General features: G+C 48.8%; 1 protein-coding gene and 1 long non-coding RNA gene across 5 annotated transcripts in view; one reads left to right on the top strand and one right to left on the bottom strand.

Moving 5' to 3' along the window:
- The window catches only part of LOC140899057 (ectonucleoside triphosphate diphosphohydrolase 8-like), a 62,288-nt gene extending 47,027 nt beyond the window's left edge, over positions 1-15,261 (bottom strand). For 2 of the 3 annotated variants that reach the window (XM_073313798.1, XM_073313800.1), the window contains exon 1: positions 15,127-15,261. The gene's annotated coding sequence lies outside the window, so the exon portion shown is untranslated. Of the gene's footprint in view, positions 1-3,821; positions 4,523-15,126 lie in introns of those variants that run through there. The other variant, XM_073313799.1, reaches the window with a different exon arrangement.
- LOC140899059 (uncharacterized) lies at positions 7,442-11,157 on the top strand. 2 transcript variants are annotated; one of them, XR_012155210.1, is made up of 3 exons: positions 7,442-7,766; positions 8,157-8,220; positions 10,712-11,157. It is a non-coding gene; the product is annotated as an uncharacterized lncRNA (long non-coding RNA). The 2 variants fall into 2 exon arrangements; XR_012155209.1 differs by having other exon boundaries at positions 7,442-7,843.
- Positions 15,262-18,157: the final 2,896 nt, after the last annotated feature.

Raw genomic sequence — 18,157 nt, 5'->3', positions numbered from 1 at the left:
GTGCATCCCTTTTACACTGATAATATTTCAAGATTGGACTTTTTAAAAAGACATGTACTAGTTCAAAAGGAATTATTTGGGGACATGTCTCTGGCCTGTGTTATTCATGAGGCCAGGCTAGTTGATCACAGTGGTCCCTTCTGGCCTTGGAATCTATCAATCTATTTGTCATTGTCATTTGTTACCCAATGTAACTCCATGCAAGTTACCAATGTAATGTAAATCAGAAATATTCTTGGTTTTGTTTGACTAACATGATGCCCAATACGAGAGAGAGAGAGAACATCATGCAGTGGAAATTGCTTTTTAAAATGTGGGACACATGGCAGGCAATAGCCCAAATATCAGCTTGGGATTTTACAGAGAGAAATGCAGCACGTTGGCTGGTCTGGGGCAGCGGGCTGCAGTGTATGGAGCAGCATCCAGGCAGCAGCAGCGCAGAGGAAGTGACCAGAGCCAGGGGGTGGACAGTGTGGTGAGAGGTGCCGGCTGGGACTGCAGGGAGAGCAGGGCTGGGAGCAAGAGCAAGAGGGCTTGGGGACCAGATTGTCTGGGGAGGAGGAGTAGAGGGCTTCAGGACTGAGAAGTGGGGAGAAGGGGTCTGGATGGCACCCCCACTCTACATGGCATTCCACAGCCTGGTAGGACAGCTCTTAGCAAGCAACAGTAACTTATATATATGGGGGGGGGGGTGTGCACATGTGACAAGGGGGCTTGCTCCATAGGGGCTGGAGGCCTGGGGCTAGACAAACCTGATTCCTAAAGAGTCACACCTGGGTTCAATCAAGTCATTCCCTACAAAAGGCAGCAGGGGCTGGAATGAAGGGGGAAGGGCAGTAAGTTCTGGGAAGTTCCCTGCAGAGAAGACCCTGATACCAGGGGGTTTGGAAGTCAGAGCTAGAGACTCAAGGCAGGAAAGCTAGGGAGTCAGCTGAACTGGAGACTACTGGGAGTGAGCAGGCTCCAGCAGAAAGAGCTGGGCTGTGGGCTTTCCCTCCTGAGACTACAGGCAGGAAAAGCCTGGGAGGGTAAGACAGGGGGACTGTGTTGTAGAAATTTGAATTTTCTTTTGGAGCTTTATTTATTTATGTGACTAACCATGGGCCCCTTAGAAGGGGTGGTAAAGGGACAAGGCAAGTCTGTGTGGAGTCTGGTTAAGAAGCCCCTGAAGAGGGGGAACCAGAGGCTGGGTGCTGCAGGGTAACCTCTGGCTGTAGGGGGGTCCTCAGGTCATGGGCAGCTTTATTACAATACAGAATGGTGGGTCCTTCAAACAGACAGTACAGTTGGTGGGAGGCTGGAGTAAAAGGTTTGGGAACCAGTCCAAACCAGTCCAGCTCAGGCTAAATGTTCCCATAACACAGTGAGAAATCCCTTCCCTGCCTGGAAATCCAGGCTAGGATTTAAGATACCTGGTATGATAACACTAATAATCTCCAGGTGAGTTTATTTAATCTGAGGTAAATCTGAGTGACCCACAGGCTCTGTCTGTGTCCAGCAGCCTCAATGACAAATCCACTTCATCTTCATTATAACCAGCTCCTGTCTCCTCTTCCCAATGAGGGGCATAGCAGTGACCGTATGGATGGATAAACTAATGGAAGATATTGTAGAGCTGGAGCCTAACATGGTGTGACTGCAGCAGCCACGAACAAGATAAGAGAAATGGAGGCTATTAGTATGTAATGTATTTCCTGACCCTGTCTACTGCAGATAGGTAGGATCTTTGGTGGTGTTGCTTGCCAAAGATTTGTATCTGTCTGATAGGAATTACTAATATCAGTCACTCGCTCTGCCTGCAGGTTCAAGTTGTGCTCAGCAAAGAAATGGCTAGGAAGCCTGTCCTGGATATGGTCTGCAAAAGAGGCAGATTGTAGACAACAGCAACCCATATGTGGCCCAAGGCATGGGCTGAACTCTGATGATACTAATCAGTGGTGCAGAGACAGAATCCCAGTCAATAACCCATTATACACCCACGGACATGCCTGGAGACAGCATACCGCGCAGGGCGTACTTTGTGCTCTCCTCACAGCCCACAGCGGTACCAGGTGAGAGCATGGGTGGCTCTAGGGTGGGTTCCGTTGCACCAGCAGAACACACAGCACCATTTAGATTTGGCCTGGCCGTGAGTGGGATGCAGTACGGTGCACAAGGCCGCAGCATCACTCAGGTTTGACCCAGCCATCCCTCATGACGGAGGGGCTGCTGAGCCAAAGTTGAGTGCATGATGTGGCGACCTAGTGCGTGGGGTCGTAGTGACATTCACATTTGTGCATGTCGCCTGCCCTGGCCATGCCCGGATCCCACTGTTGCTGCCGCTGACATCATCGTGCTGGGTCCGAGGGGGCCCATGAGGCCAAGAGCCTGGAGTGGGGTTGGGGATAACACTCCCACTGGAAGTTGGCTAGAGCTCAGGGAGAGGTGGAACAGGAATTAGCCCCCTAGTCACACATAGGGCACAGACCCCCGCATACCCATGGTGAGGTCAGCGACCCCACAGGCCTGGGCACGCTCTGACCCAACATCCACCTACTGAGCCCCCCGCTCCTTGGTATATTGTGCACCCATTGATGTGGGAGCTTGCTTCCGCCTCTGGGTTAAAGAATTCTTTCCATGCATGCCATTTCTGCTTTTTGGTTTTTTTCCTCTGTCACGTGTAAAGAGAATAATGACCTGAAATGAACAAAACAACCCACCTTCATTTGCAACAAGGGGGATGGGGCAGCTGCCAGAGTTACTAATCCTCTGCAAACAGTTACTCAGCAGGCCAAGGGTCACAAGCTCTAGCAGTGAAACAGCTGCGCAGGGCGAACCTGCTTCCCACCCCCCATTCACGTAGGACCTGGGCACCAGGAGCCAAGATGCCCAGTGCAGGAAATGTGCATTTGCCACACAGAAGTTATGTTATGTGCAATAACAAGCACCACCCCTATGTAATGAGCAGGTCTGCTTATATACAGATATAGTCAGCAGTATGGAATCAAAGCAGAGACTTTCAGCTCTTAAACCAAAACCCCTCCTACTTGAGCTAACCAAAGAGGCCTCACTGCTTTAGGACCACCCACTAGGAGGACGCATGATTGCATGTGCTGAGCTAGGACTCTAGACATGCCTCTCTCTCTTTCTGGGGCAAATTGAATACTGTCCTCCTGGATCCTGCTAATATCAGCCTCACTGTTCGTTACTGTCAGTGTCAAACCAGAGAAGGGCAACAAAAATGATGAGGGGTATGGAACAGCTTCCATATGAGACTGGGACTGTTCACCTTGGAAAAGAGATGTCTAAGAGGGGATATGATGGAGGTCTATAAAATCATGACTGGTGTGGAGAAAATGAGTAATGAAGGGTTATTTACCCCTTCACATAACACAAGAACTAGGGCTCACCCAATGAAATTAACAGGCAGCAGGTTTAAAGCAAACAAAAGCAAGTACTTCTTCACACAACACACAGTCAACCTGTGTAACTCATTGCCAGAAGATGCTGTAAAAGGCCAAGACTATAACAGGGTTAAAAAAAAATGAGATAAATTCATGGAAAATTGGTCCATCAATGGCTATTAGCTAAGATGGTCAGGGATGCATTCCCATGCTCTGGGTGTCCCTAAGCCTCTGATGGCCAGAAGCTGGGACTGGATGACATGGGATGGAACACCCAATAATTGCCTTGTTCTGTTCATTCCCTCTGAAGCACTTGGCATTGGCCACTGTCGGAAGACAGGATACTGAGCTAGATGGACCATTAGTCTGACCCAGCATGGCCGTTCTTAGGTTCTTAACCACAACAATGCTGAACAAGGAAACTGAGATTATACATACATTAGGGCTGGAATTTCCAGAAGGCCTTTGCACCCTGCAACCACACTGTCCAAAGAGCTCTGCATGTTCTGTGCATGTTTAGCACTGAGTTCACTTGAAAATCTGGCCCAAGTTGTAGGTGCTGACTGGGTACTTGGAAATCTGGACCCTCAGAAAAAAACTCTTTTCATTTCAAGCTCCCTTTGTGGTTCCTCCATAACCACAGCACTGCCTCCAGGGGGATAGTATAATGGGGTTCCATGGTGGCCTGCCAGTCCCTTAGTGGATATGGTGTGTTTCAATAACCCTGGTTTCTAAGGCACAGGCTAATAGCCAGGAGCTCCTGAAATAGAGCCAGACTCTTATTCCTGGGGAAATTTTGCACCACTGTGTGTGCGCAGAATTAATGTCCCCCACAGATTTCTTTGCTTCCCTGCAGAAAAATGACTTTCTGACAGGGAAGCAAAGGGAAGCTGCAAGAGTGGTCACGCACCTCTCCCTCACAGTGCAGGAACTTCGTTTCAGGCACCAGGAGCAATTGGCAGAGAGGTAAATCACTGCAGGGCTGGGGACACCCCAGCCAGTGACTCCTATGCTGTGCCGGGATCAGTAGCTAGTCCCAGCAGAGCTGGAGGTGGGAGAGAAATGGGCTTCCTCTTCCCCTGCAAAGAGTGGCTGGGACTATGTCAGACCCACCCCCCAAAACCTCCCTCGGCTGCAGGAAGCTCAGCATCCTCCCCACTTCCTTCCCCTATCACTCCTCAGCTGCAGGGGGAGGGGTCACTGTATGGGGAGCTGCTCCCCCATCCATCCAACCCCTATGCATCTGGACCTCCCATACCCGCTCCCTGCCAAATCTCACCCTGTACACCCAGACCCCCCAGCCCTCCATACCTGAATTCCACCCCACTGAACCTCAACCCCTGCATCTGGAGCCCCCCTGCAACTAGATCCCCAGCCTCCAGAACCCCACCTCTGCACCCAGAACACCCTCACTGAGCTCCTTGCACTTAAACCCCCACCCTGATGAGCCTCCACATACAGACCCCACCCCCCATGACCCCCAACTAGCTGCACCCAGACCCCCACCCCCAAGCTCCACTCCCCCAGCACCCAGACTCCCCTGCTAAGATCCCCACACCCAAACACCCTCTCCCCGCTGAGCCCCAGCCGCCTTCACCTGGAAGCCCCTGCAGAGTCCCATTGCCCCTGTACCTGGAACACCCTTAATGAGCCTCTGTGCATCCAGATCCCCCTACACCCAGACCCCCCAGACTGAGCTGCCAGCACCCAGATTGTCCCACACAGAAACCTCTCACCCCACATCTGAAGCTGCCCTCCCCCGCCCCCCCACCCCCCACGCTCCTTCACACTTGGATCCTGCCTGGTTGAGCTTGCCTTCCCCATACCTGATGCACCTGGCACAGAGGGGCAGGGCCCCAGGGTATTTCTGGGGCAGGCCCAGCCCTTGTGCTGTATCAGGGTTGGGTGCAGCATCACCACTGAGCCCGGGTCGTGGTGGTGGAGGGGCTGCAGGGTGATCTCCCACCTTCGTGCAGCCAGTGGCCTGTGCTCCCACTGCCATGCTGGAGCCTCCGCATTTATTTATTGACAAATAAAACTTGCAGAATTTAAAAATATTGTGTGCAGAATTTTTAATTTTTCAGTGTAGAATTTTTAATTTTTTGGCTCAGAATGCCCTCAGGAGTAGTCAGACTCTGCTGTGGATTTCCTGTATGGCTTTGGACAAATCAGTGTTCTCTGCCTTAGTTTGTTCATCTGCCAGATGGAGCTTAGCTGAACCATAGAATCATAGAATATCAGGGTTGGAAGGGACCTCAGGAAGTCATCTAGTCCAATCCCCTGCTCAAAGCAGGACCAATCCCCAACTAAATCATCCCAGCCAGGGCTTTGTCAAGCCTGACCTTAAAAACTTCTAGGGAAGGAGATTCCACCGCCTCCCAAGGTAACGCATTCCAGTGTTTCACCACCCTCATAGTAAAAAAGTTTTTCCTAATATCCAACCTAAATCTCCCCCACTGCAACTTGAGACCATTACTCCTTGTTCTGTCATCTGCTACCACTGAGAACAGTCTAGATCCATCCTCTTTGGAACCCCCTTTCAGGTTGTTGAAAGCAGCTATCAAATTCCCCCCTCATTCTTCTCTTCCGCAGACTAAACAATCCCAGTTCCCTCAGCCTCTCCTCAGAAGTCATGTGTTCCAGTCCCCTAATCATTTTTGTTGCCCTCCGCTGGACGTTTTCCAATTTTTCTACATCCTTCCTGTAGTGTGGGGCCCAAAACTGGACACAGTACTCCAGATGAGGCCTCACCAGTGTCGAATAGAGGGGAACGATCACATCCCTCGATCTGCTGGCAATGCCCCTACTTATACATCCCAAAATGCCATTGGCCTTATTGGCAACAACGGCACGCTGTTGTTGCAGGCTGTGCGTCAGCATGAATCTGGTAATGGTTCTGAGTACATAGCACATGATATGTAACATAGTATGTCTGCCACGTAGACAACTTCTCTCCCCAAGCCTTGCTATCATAATCAGTCTGTATATCATGGGAGCATCTTGAGGCCCCAACTGAGATCAGGTCTCTGTTGTGCTAGGTGCTGTACAAACACATGGTAAGAGGCAGTTCTTGTCCTGCAGAGCTTGCAGTCTAAACAGACAAAAAGAAGCAATGGTTCAGTAACTCACCCAAATTCACAGGGGAGTGACAGAACCTAGATCTCCTGCCTTCTTGCATAGGGAATCATCTGCCAGCTTCCTAACCATTGAAGTGGCTACCACAGTGGGTATCCAGAGAGATTCCCTGTTGGTATAACCATGGGGCTATTTGCAGGGCACTCTCTGTGGGGGCACCCGCGGCATTAGAATTAGCTTCTCTTTTTTGCTGGGCATTTGAAAATGAGGGAGCATTATGAGGGCTGAGAATTATGGAGGGGAGGGTAATTTGAGCAGTTAGGCTGCCTGTTTAGCTGGTTGCATAAATCCACATAAACAAATAATAAAACAAAGCAGGTGTCCTCCTCAGAGGTGGTCAGGTGCCCCCCACTGGATCCTGGCTCTGCAGCGCCCCCAATCCCACCCACCTCCCCAGCCAGAGGAAGCAGGGGAGAGTCAGCCCTCCCTTGGGAAACTGGTTTGTCAGCCATCAGGCAGACACAAGGTCCTTAGAGTTGATGATGTAGCTATAACATAAAGGTCAGGCAGTCTAATGATTCCTGCTGAATCAGAATGGGATTCCTATGAACAGGTGTGTGTGATGTGGCAATCCAGCTGTGTCGCAGCTGATTAGAAGGCACTGCCTCCAGGAGCCTTAGTGCTTGTACACACTAGTGCTTACTTCAGTATAGTGGGGTGTGGAAAAGCCACCGCTCCCAAGCGTCGTACGTTACACAGACCTCAGGGCTGCTGTGGACAGTGCTCTGTCAGTGGGAGAAGCTACTGCTGGGCGCGGAGGTGGAGTAATTATGCTGAGGAGAGAGCTCTCTCCTGCTGGCATAGAGCACTAGCCGCGCTACATCGGTGCAGCTACATCAGAACAGCTGCTGCAGCAATTCTGGTGTAGACCAGCCCTTATTAATTTTCCTTTCTAAAGCTGATGCTCTTTCTGATCTCTGGTGGCCCTTTGCTGATGGCTTTTAACTCTCCATGGAGACAGGCCCTGACCTAAGGCCTGTCCCAGCAGTGCCCTCAAGTGCTTCCTCTGTTTGTCATGCTGGGTGACATTTCTGCTTTGGCCATGCACAGCTGATCTCTGGCGAGCATCTCTCTGTCTAGCTGACCTGCAAGCAAGAGCCACTGTGCTCTGCTCTACACTACCCTGCAGCCTGGCCCAGGCTGATAAGGAGCCCAGCGTCAAGGAGGCGGAATGGTGGTTGACAGTCAGCGATGTACCGTCTCTCCTCAGTGCCCCGCATACAGCTCAGGCCCACCTGCAAGGCAAAGGTACTCGACTACATGCCTGAAAGCCGTAGGGCTGAGTCGTGTTTGACCCCACACTGAAAGGACCACATCTTCTTTGGGTAAGGGCAGGCAAAGGCTGGCCACCCCGCTCCCTTGTGTGCTGTTGGCTGTGGAATTGAGGTGCCTTAGTGGCCTGAGCCTGTGAGCCCAGAGCTTGGGGGAACTTGGGCTTGACTGACTTTAAGGGGGGGAGTGAAGGCGAGCCATGCTGTGATCTTTGGGAAGAAGGGCGTACTGTGGTTCTGAGAGGGTTTCCTGGGTGTTGGAATGGGATCCAGATTTATATAACAATAGGCCTGACCCCAAGCCCTGGAACATCCACAATCCAGTTCCTGATCGGAATGTAACAGCTGCCTTCTCTCATTCGAATAGGTTGAGCATCAGTCCATCTAGACACATGTCCCTGAATCCAGAGACTGAGGAGCCTGGAAAGCTGGTACGGTTGGTCTGCACACTAGAAATCAGAGAGTGGCAAGCCTGAGTCACCCTGTTCCCTGCAGGACTGATGGTGGTGCTGCTTTGTCTGACCGAGCCTGACATGAGCGGTACTGGCCAGGGCTGTGCTATGCAGCGGAACTTGTTTCCATCTCCGCGTGCAGGGGATATTTGCAGTGTATTCAGTATGTACATTTACAGGAGGGTACATTCCCTAATGCAGGCCTGTGGGGCATTTCTCACAGCCCTGCATTCACCTTGTGAGTTCTGGTTCCCCCTACAAGTCAGACTAACCCTTGGTCTGCCTGATGTCAGAGACGTATCTAATTATGCTGATTTTCCCCAGCCAGAGGGGTTTTCCAGAGACACTGAGCCTGATTCTTGATGATGAGTCATTATTTTCAGTAGCTCCCGATAAGTGTAAAAAAGCTACCTTCCTGAATTAATTGGCGATGAGAACAGAGGGTGCAAAGCAGTTGGAATAGGGCCACAATGTTCCATTTGCATGGGACGTACCCTTTAAGAAGGCTTACACTCCCACAACACCCTGGACTTTATAGTGCCGTCCTGCATGGGTGATGCATTTCTTCCTGTGCATTAAACTCAGCCCAACTCCCAAAATGTGCACCTGGGTTTTGATGCACTGCAAAGATCAGGGATCTTTTAGTAATACCCACAGGCTGTGGGTTCATGGATGGAAAAGGAGGGCTCAGCATAACCAGCTTCTAATAATATAACAGCTCCCTCCCCCTGGCACTGCACCCCAGAGTGAGCTGGGCATGAGTGCAGCCCTTGCTTGTTGTGCTTGTGCCTTGTGGGCAGGAGAGGAAGCATTAGCAGCTGAGCTCCAGTGTCAGGAAGACTCTGTCTCTGTGCTCTGGATGGAGAGGAGAGGCCAGGGCCATTCACTTGTGCTGAAGCGCAGCACAGGGCCCTGTTCTGGCCTAAATCTGCCTAGAAGACTTTCCTCACAGCGCTGGACTTTTCCAGGCAAAGGGGGCATGGTTCCCTTGTTTAAATGCCTAGGTGCTGCTGGGGCTAGTAACCCACCTGTGTGACAAATCCCTTAGGCGACTCTGCTTGTTCTGAGCAGCCAGATCCCTTTAAGCCTTTAATCCCCGCAGCCTATCAGGCCAAACATCAGACCCAGCCCCAGGTTAAGAAGCGTAAAGCACTCGCTGCAAACTCCAGCAAGTGTCTTGGAAATGTCAGCTCAGGGGAAGCCAACAAAGAGCCAGAATGCCTTCTGTCTAGAGGCTCCAGGAAGCAGAAAGGATGGAGAGGAGAGGCACAGCCCGACTTAGATAACTACATACACTCCCTGGGACCACCTGAGTCAGCAGCTAAGGAGCCTCTTCTGGCCTGGTGACAATAGCCTTGTGGCTGTTGATTTCAGGGCAGCCACATCCACCAATGGGCATCTCCCAGGGGAATCCCAGCTTCACGAGCAAGAGGATTTAGTGTTGAGAGTGTCAGAGGAGCTCTAGTGCGGGCCACAGCCTCAGCACAGAGGGGCAGGCTGCTGGAAGCCAGCAGACCTACATGCACAGATGCTATACAGGGAGTCACAGGGACATTATTACCATTGCTTGCATTGGTTCATTGCTGCGTTGACACAGTTCCTTGTGTTTGGCCCGATAAAGAATCTGTGGCTGAGACTGCCACGGTCTGCATTTGGCTCTTGTCACAAACTCCCGGCTGAGGTAGCAGACCCCTGCTACCTTTGTGGTGGTTGGTTTGGGAGGGGCTCCCAGCTCCAACGGCTTACTTCACTGGTGCCAGAGAGAAAAAAAGCAGCCCACTGTCCCTTACTCTCAGAAGAGAACATTCTTGCTTGGGGTGCTTGACCCAGCCCATTGGGTATGAGGGGCCAGGGTCCCTGTCACATGCACTACAGAACCCTGTGTGAGTACCAGGGACAGTCACAGTCAATGTGGAACAGGGGCTGCTACCTCCAGGCACACCAGGGATGGGGTATAAGTCCTCTCGAAGGGGTGGGGAGGAGTCAAAGCCCCAATACATAGTGTTTCCTGTGCATCAGCCTGTGGAGTGTGCTGGGTGTCACAGGAGCAGGATGCACCAGGATGTGCATTACCTGCCATCCTCCTGTGCAGCAAGCAGTTTGCTGAGGCACAAACCTTCCCATGTTTCTCTGGGGGCAGCTGGGCTCTGCATGGCCCCTTACTCAGGGTTGTGTCTAAACAACATGATCAAGTCCCTAGGTGGTTTATATTTACTTGGCAGCATTGGCCCTTAAGTACATGCATTGCAGCTCCCATGTACTGCCCCTAGAGACAGCCAGGCACCCTTAATGGTTAACATCTCAGGATTCAGAGACAGAGGAAATGTGGCAAGTCCCCTGCTCCTCACTTGGCCATTAAGTAACTTCTGGCCTCAGAAGGCTCCACCTTGGAATAGGAGCCCTTTATTGACTTGCTGTCAGGAGTCTGCAAATGAAGGAAACAAGCGAACATACTTCTTCCTGTTTATAGCTGATGGTGAGTACCCCTCGACCCTCCAGATCCACCCTGAAAGTTACCTCGGGACCATCCTGGTCAAGGGAACTTTGAAACCAGAACAAGAAGAGGCCACAGAGAGGACAGATTTCTTTACACAGCATTCTGCTCCGGGAACGAGAGAGAAATGTTTCTAGTGCCACAGCATCTTCCAAGATGCAGAAAAGGCTCCCTGTGAGCATGCATGGGCTGACACTCTGGGTGGAGTGAAAGGAAACAAGCCCTGAACTATTTCATTGTGTTACACTACACAGACTGCAACTCCGTTGTGGGAGAATCTCCGTGGGGAGTGCAGTTGTCTGGAGATAAACATGGTTCTTCTACACATGGAATGGTTCCACTTTATTCATGCCACTGAGCCATAGGACAAGCCAGGTGTGAACTCAGCAGGATGCTGGGTCTGAGCTGTGAGCCTGGTGCACCCCGTCCTACAGCAAGTCACTTCTCTGTTGTGCTGTGTCATAAATATAAAGGGAAGGGTAAACACCTTTAAAATCCCTCCTGGCCAGAGGAAAAACCCTTTCGCCTGTAAAGGGTTAAGAAGCTAAGATAACCTCACTGGCACCTGACCACAATGACCAATGAGGAGACAAGATACTTTCAAAGCTGGAGGGGGGGGAGAAACAAAGGGTCTGGGTCTGTCTGTGTGATGCTTTTGCCAGGGACAGAACAGGAATGGAGTCTTAGAACTTTTAGTAAGTAATCTAGCTAGATATGCATTAGATTCTGTTTGTTCAAATGGCTGAGAAAATAAGCTGTGCTGAATGGAATGGATAGTCCTGTCTTTCTGTAACTTAAGATTTTGCCTAGAGGGATTCTCTATGTTTTGAATCTAATTACCCTGTAAGGTATTTCCCATCCTGATGTTACAGAGGTGATTCTTTTTACTTTTTCTTCTGTTAAAAATTCTTCTTTTAAGAAACTCAATGTTTTTTCATTGTTCTTAAGATCCAAGGGTTTGGGTCTGTGGTTATGTCATAAATATAAAGGGAAGGGTAAACCCCTTTCAAATCCCTCCTGGCCAGAGGAAAAATCCTCTTACCTGTAAAGGGTTAAGAGGCTAAAGGTAACCTCGCTGGCACCTGACCAAAATGACCAATGAGGAGACAAGATACTTTCAAAAGCTTGGAGGAGGAGAGAAACAAAGGTTCTGGGTCTGTCTGTATGCTGCTTTTGCCGGGGATAGAAAAGTCTTAGAACTTTTAGTAAGTAATCTAGCTAGGTATGTGTTAGATTGTGATTTCTTTAAATGGTTGAGAAAGGAACTGTGCTGAATAGAATGACTATTTCTGTCTGTGTGTCTTTTTTGTAACTTAAGGTTTTGCCTAGAGGGATTCTCTATGTTTTGAATCTAATTACCCTGTAAGGTATCTACCATCTTGATTTTATAGAGGTGATTTCTTTACTTCTATTAAAAGTCTTCTTGTAAGAAAACTGAATGCTTTTTCATTGTTCTAAGATCCAAGGGTTTGGGTCTGTGGTCACCTATGCCAATTGGTGAGGATTTTTACCAAACTTTCCCCAGGAAGTGGGGTGCAAGGTTGGGAGCATTTTGGGGGGGAAAGACGTGTCCAAACTACGTTTCCCAGTAAACCCAGTTAGAGTTTGATGGTGGCAGTGGAGATCCAGGGACAAAGGATAAAATTAATTTGTACCTTGGGGAAGTTTTAACCTAAGCTGGTGAAAGTAAGCTTAGGAGGTTTTCATGCAGGTCCCCACATCTGTACCCTAGAGTTCAGAGTGGGGGAGGAACCTTGACAGGTTACCTATGCAAATTGGTGAGGATTTTTATCAAACCTTCCCCAGGAAGGGGGGTGCAAGGTTTTGGTGAAGATTTTGGGGGGAAAGACGTTTCCAAACGGGCTCTTTCCTAATAAAATAAAACCGCAAAAAGAAAAGGAGTACTTGTGGCACCTTAGAGACTAACCAATTTATTTGAGCATAAGCTTTCGTGAGCTACAGCTCACTTCATCGGATGCATTCAGTGGAAAATACGGTGAGGAGATTTATATACACACAGAACATGAAAAAATGGGTGTGATCATACACACAGTAAGAAGAGTGGTCACTTAAAATGAGCTATTACCAGCAGGAGAGCGGGGGTTGGGGGCAACATTTTGTAGTGATAATCAAGGTGGGCTATTTCCAGCAGTTAACAAGAACGTGTGAGGAACAGTGCGGGGTGGGGGCAATAAACATGGGGATAGTTTTACTTTGTGTAATGACCCATCCACTCCCAGTCTCTATTCAAGCCTCAGTTAATTGTATCCAGTTTGCAAATTAATTCCAATTCAGCAGTCTCTCGTTGGAGTCTGTTTTTGAAGTTTTTTTGTTGAAGTATTGCCACTTTTAGGTCTGTAATCGAGTCACAAGAGAGATTGAAGTGTTCTCCAACTGGTTTATGAATGTTATAATTCTTGACATCTGATTTGTGTCCATTTATTCTTTTACGTAGAGACTGTCCAGTTTGACCAATGTACATGGCAGACGGGCATTGCTGGCACATGATGACATATATCACGTTGGTGGATGTGCAGGTGAACGAGCCTCTGATAGTGTGGCTGATGTGATTAGGCCCTATGATGGTGTCCCCTGAATAGATATGTGGACACAGTTGGCAACGGGCTTTGTTGCAAGGATAGGTTCCTGGGTTAGTGGTTCTGTTGTGTGGTGTGTGGTTGCTGGTGAGTATTTGCTTCAGGTTGGGGGGCTGTCTGTAAGTGAGGACTGGCCTGTCTCCAAAGATCTATGAGAGTGAGGGATCGTCCTTCAGGATAGGTTGCAGATCCTTGATGATGCATTGGAGAGGTTTTAGTTGGGGGCTGAAGGTGATGGCTAGTGGCGTTCTGTTATTTTCTCTTTTGGGCCTGTCCTGTAGTAGGTGACTTCTGGGTACTCTTCTGGCTCTGTCAATTTGTTTCTTAACTTCGGCAGGTGGGTATTGTAGTTGTAAGAATGCTTGATAGAGATCTTGTAGGTGTTTGTCTCTGTCTGAGGGGTTGGAGCAAATGTGGTTGTATCATAGAGCTTGGCTGTAGACGATGGATCGTGTGGCCGACCTTGATTATCACTACAAAAGATTTTCTCTCCCCCCTCCCCCGGCTCTCCTGCTGGTAATAGCTCATCTTAAGTGATCACTCTCCTTACAGTGTGTATGGTAACACCCATTTTTTCATGTTCTGTGTGTATATAAATCTCCTCACTGTATTTTCCACTGAATGCATCCGATGAAGTGAGCTGTAGCTCACGAAAGCTTATACTCAAATAAATTGGTTAGTCTCTAAGGTGCCACAAGTACTTCTTTTCTTTTTGCGAATACAGACTAACACGGCTGCTACTCTGAAACCTGTCAAAATAAAACCAGTTAGATGTTTGGTGGTGGCAGTGAGAGTCCAAGGGCAAAAGGTAAAATAGTTTGTACCTTGGGGAAGTTTTAACCTAAGCTGGTAAAAGTAAGGTTAGGAGGTTTTCATGCAGGTCCCCACATCTGTACCCTAGAGTTCAGAGTGGGGAAGGAACCTTGACATTGTCAGGGTTCCTTCCGCACTCTGAATGCTAGGGTACAGATGTGGGGATCTGCATGAAAACCTCCTAAGCTTACTTTTACCAGCTTAGGTTAAAACTTCCCCAAGGTACAAACTATTTTACCTTTTGCCCTTGGAATTTCTCTACCACCACCAAACATCTAACCGGTTTTATTTTATTAGGAAAGAGCCCGTTTGGAAACGTCTTTCCCCCCAAAGATCCTCACCAAAACCTTGCACCCCCCTTTCTGGGGAAGGTTTGATAAAAATCCTCACCAATTTGTATAGGTGACCACAGTCCCAAACCCTTGGATCTTAAGAACAATGAAAAAACATTGAGTTTCTTAGAAGAAAATTTTTAACAGAAGAAAAAGTAAAAAGAATCACCTCTGTAAAATCAGGATGGGAAATACCTTACAGGGTAATTAGATTCAAAACATAGAGAATCCCTCTAGGCAAAATCTTAAGTTACAGAAAGACAGGACTATCCATTCCATTCAGCACAGCTTATTTTCTCAGCCATTTGAACAAACAGAATCTAATGCATATCTAGCTAGATTACTTACTAAAAGTTCTAAGACTCCATTCCTGTTCTGTCCCTGGCAAAAGCATCACACAGACAGACCCAGACCCTTTGTTTCTCCCCCCCTCCAGCTTTGAAAGTATCTTGTCTCCTCATTGGTCATTGTGGTCAGGTGCCAGTGAGGTTATCCTAGCTTCTTAACCCTTTACAGGCGAAAGGGTTTTTCCTCTGGCCAGGAGGGATTTTAAAGGTGTTTACCCTTCCCTTTATATTTATGACATGCTGCAATATAACAAATCACTGCACATAGCATTCAGCAAGACAGAAGAAGGTTCTCAGCTTACCTTTGCCTTCCCCGTGCAGTACTGGGAAGCACAGTCCCCACTCTGAGAGCTGACAATGCAGAGCTGGAGAATCTGCTGGCAGGTAAGCACAGTGAAGTTTTAATCCAACTGTGCAGCTGTACAACATGGATGGCGCATATAGAGTTACTCAGCCAATCAGCCCACCCTCCCCACACCCATGGCAGTATCTTTACTTGCCATGTAGTGCCTTTCTGACACACCCCTTAGGCATATCCTGCCCTGTCTGTTTATTAACAGGACGGTCTCTTTCTGCTCTTGTGATGACGCTTCTCTGGAGCATGTCAGTTTACAATCGTCTCAGTTGTAGAAGAAAACCACACTATTTCCTTGAGAGGTTTATAATGAGACATTTGTTTTCTTTGACTCTTGCTGTGTGTAAATGAGGTGGGTGAATGGAATGTATGCAACAGCAAGGGGCTAATCACATCATGGGAACCCAGCCACAGTGCAGCCAAGGGCTGGGCAAGCTTTCCCTCATGGACCTGCCAATGTGCCTCTTTGCCGGTCCAGTGTTCACAGTCCCTCCCACTTCCCAGAGCTCTGCCAGCTCACCTCTGTCCTGACCTGCAGCGCCCCCTCCTGCCATGCTGTTCCCATTCTTGGTCCCGTTCAGCAGACACTAATACTGCCAAATAGCAAATGTAACACCCCCCTGCAGGGTAGACTTGTGGCTGCCCCCAGCCCACTTTCCACTGTGAGCTCAGCATGCGCTGAAGTGCCCAGGGGCTAGGTACAAAAATGGGGACTTCAGTTCAGGGTTGCAATTGCTAACTCCTAGGCACCTTGCTGTCTCGGGGACTTCACTGCCTGGAGTTAGACACCCAGCCTCTTGACACAGTGCATAAGCAGGGGCACTGGAATAATGTGTGCAGTGCGGGTGCTGAGAGCCACTGAACCCAACTGTAATCCCGGTATGGCATGGAAACCACTTCAAGTCAGGGGGTGCTGCCACACCCCAGCTCCCCTAGTTCCAGCAGCTATGCACAGGGGAAGGTTAGGCACCACAAAAGCCAGCATACTGAACAGGGAGCTGCCTAAGCTAGCCCATAGGAAACACCAAGGAGAAGGGAGAGTTGCGACCTAACCCCCACCCCCCAGAGCCTCTCCTGGAGTTAAGCACTTAAGCCAGGTCAGCCCTTTCTTGCAAGGAGCAGTGGTAGATTTATAGCCCAGTGGTTACACTGCTCATCTCCAGGAACTGGGCTCAAGCCCCCAGTGCTGATTCAGAGCTGGAAATCGAATACAGGTCTCCCCCCTCCCAGCTGAATACCCTAAGCCTTGAGCTAGAGTGTGTGCGGGGGGACTGCCTCCTCTTCAGCCGTTTTGTGCGGGGCCCAATCCAGAAGGCAGTCTCTGAGGACGCTGACTGGATTGGGCCCCATAGGCAAGAAGGGCACGGGAACACCTGTCTTGAGGATCCTGCCATAGCTTAGGCACTGAGCAACTGGGTGGGTCAGAACTGGGGTTTTGCGCATGCCCACTGGCAGAAAGTTAGGTGCCTAAATCCCTTTGTAGACCTAGCACTTAGCCTCTCTGGATCCTTTTTTGTCAAATGTGGGTGATAATTCTTTCTTCCTCCCTTTGGCTGGCTGGGGTATTTAGATGGTGAGCTCTTCAGGGAAGGGACTGTCTCTTACTCTGTGTAAGGACAGCAGGACTCTGATCTTGGCTGGAGCTTCATACAAACAACAATAATGCATTCACTCTTCTCTTCATTGCAGTGGGACAGTACATTCTCTAACACATTCACTTAGACTGGTTGCCTGCCACATCCTGAGTTCATTGCTACCCACTGAAATGCTGAGGGATAATCCCAGCAAGCTGGAACAGCAGCACTCACAATGGAGTCCAGAAACCGGTGATGAGTGAATTTTAAATTTCCAATGTATACTAGCAACAACTGCAGCACTGGACACTTTCTGGGAATGAATGACCCACAGATGCCAAACTCACAAGGTTTAATGCCCTCCCAACCCAATAATAATGTTGCTTCTTGATAGCTATTTGCTTCACTGGAGGGTGTCACCCACAAGACTCCGCATAGTTGCCAGGATGGACGTTAGTCACATAGGACCTCATTCTTTCAAAAATGTAAGTCTAGAGCAACCCCAGGGAAGTCAGGAGAGTTACACCAAAGTAGAACAGGTGGGAGGTCAGGATCAGAACAACAGACTCTAACCAGTGTGAATCCTACAATGAACATTACCTGTGCCGGAACAGTAGTAAGAAGACACAGTATTGTCTGTTGGACTAAGCACAGGCTTGGAAACTAGGGACTCCTCAGCTCTTCAGTTCAAATCTTTGTGCTTACATGTACTGACTGCCGCTGTAGTTTAGGGCAAGTAACTCACCCTATCTGCCTTAGTTTCCCCATCTAGGAGTTGACTATGACAATATTTATTTACAGGGTGTTATGAGGATTAATTAGTTACCTTTGCTCTTGACACTTGGGCCAAGAAACATTTTGAGGCTTGCCTGGGAGCAGACTCCTGTGGTGCTTCGGACTTAAAATGAAGCTAACTTTAGAGGGTGGAATTTTACCAAGCCGTTGCCCTTATCATAGTCTGAAAACTGTTGTAGGAGGTATTTTACCAAAATATGGAACAAATTTCTATAGAACAGGATACTTAAGAAATAGCCTAAGAGAGGAGGAAGTGTGTGCCAAAAAGAGGAAATAGATAAAGCCCAGCATGATGTACAACAAGGGTGTAACTGCCCCATAATCATAGGGGAAGTAAGACCATCTACAGACTGGACACAGACTGCAGGAGAAGGTCTTTTACAGCTGTTGGTAACTTATGCCTCTCTGCAGATGGGCTGTCTTTACTAACCATTCATCAATAAATCCAGTCAAAGCTGACTCATCCGAGGTTTGTTATTATTTGCACTAATCCAGACTCGAGAGAACCCTTCTCACTAGATATATAACCAGAGTTAAAATCAGTATCAGTTATTGGTTATCAGTGAATTGGTTATTTGTTATTGACAATTCATTAGTGATCAATATTGT

Source organism: Lepidochelys kempii, chromosome 16 (genome assembly GCF_965140265.1).
Source record: "Lepidochelys kempii isolate rLepKem1 chromosome 16, rLepKem1.hap2, whole genome shotgun sequence".
Lineage (NCBI taxonomy): Eukaryota > Metazoa > Chordata > Testudines > Cheloniidae > Lepidochelys > Lepidochelys kempii.
This window is presented reverse-complemented; position numbering and strand designations above follow the sequence as displayed.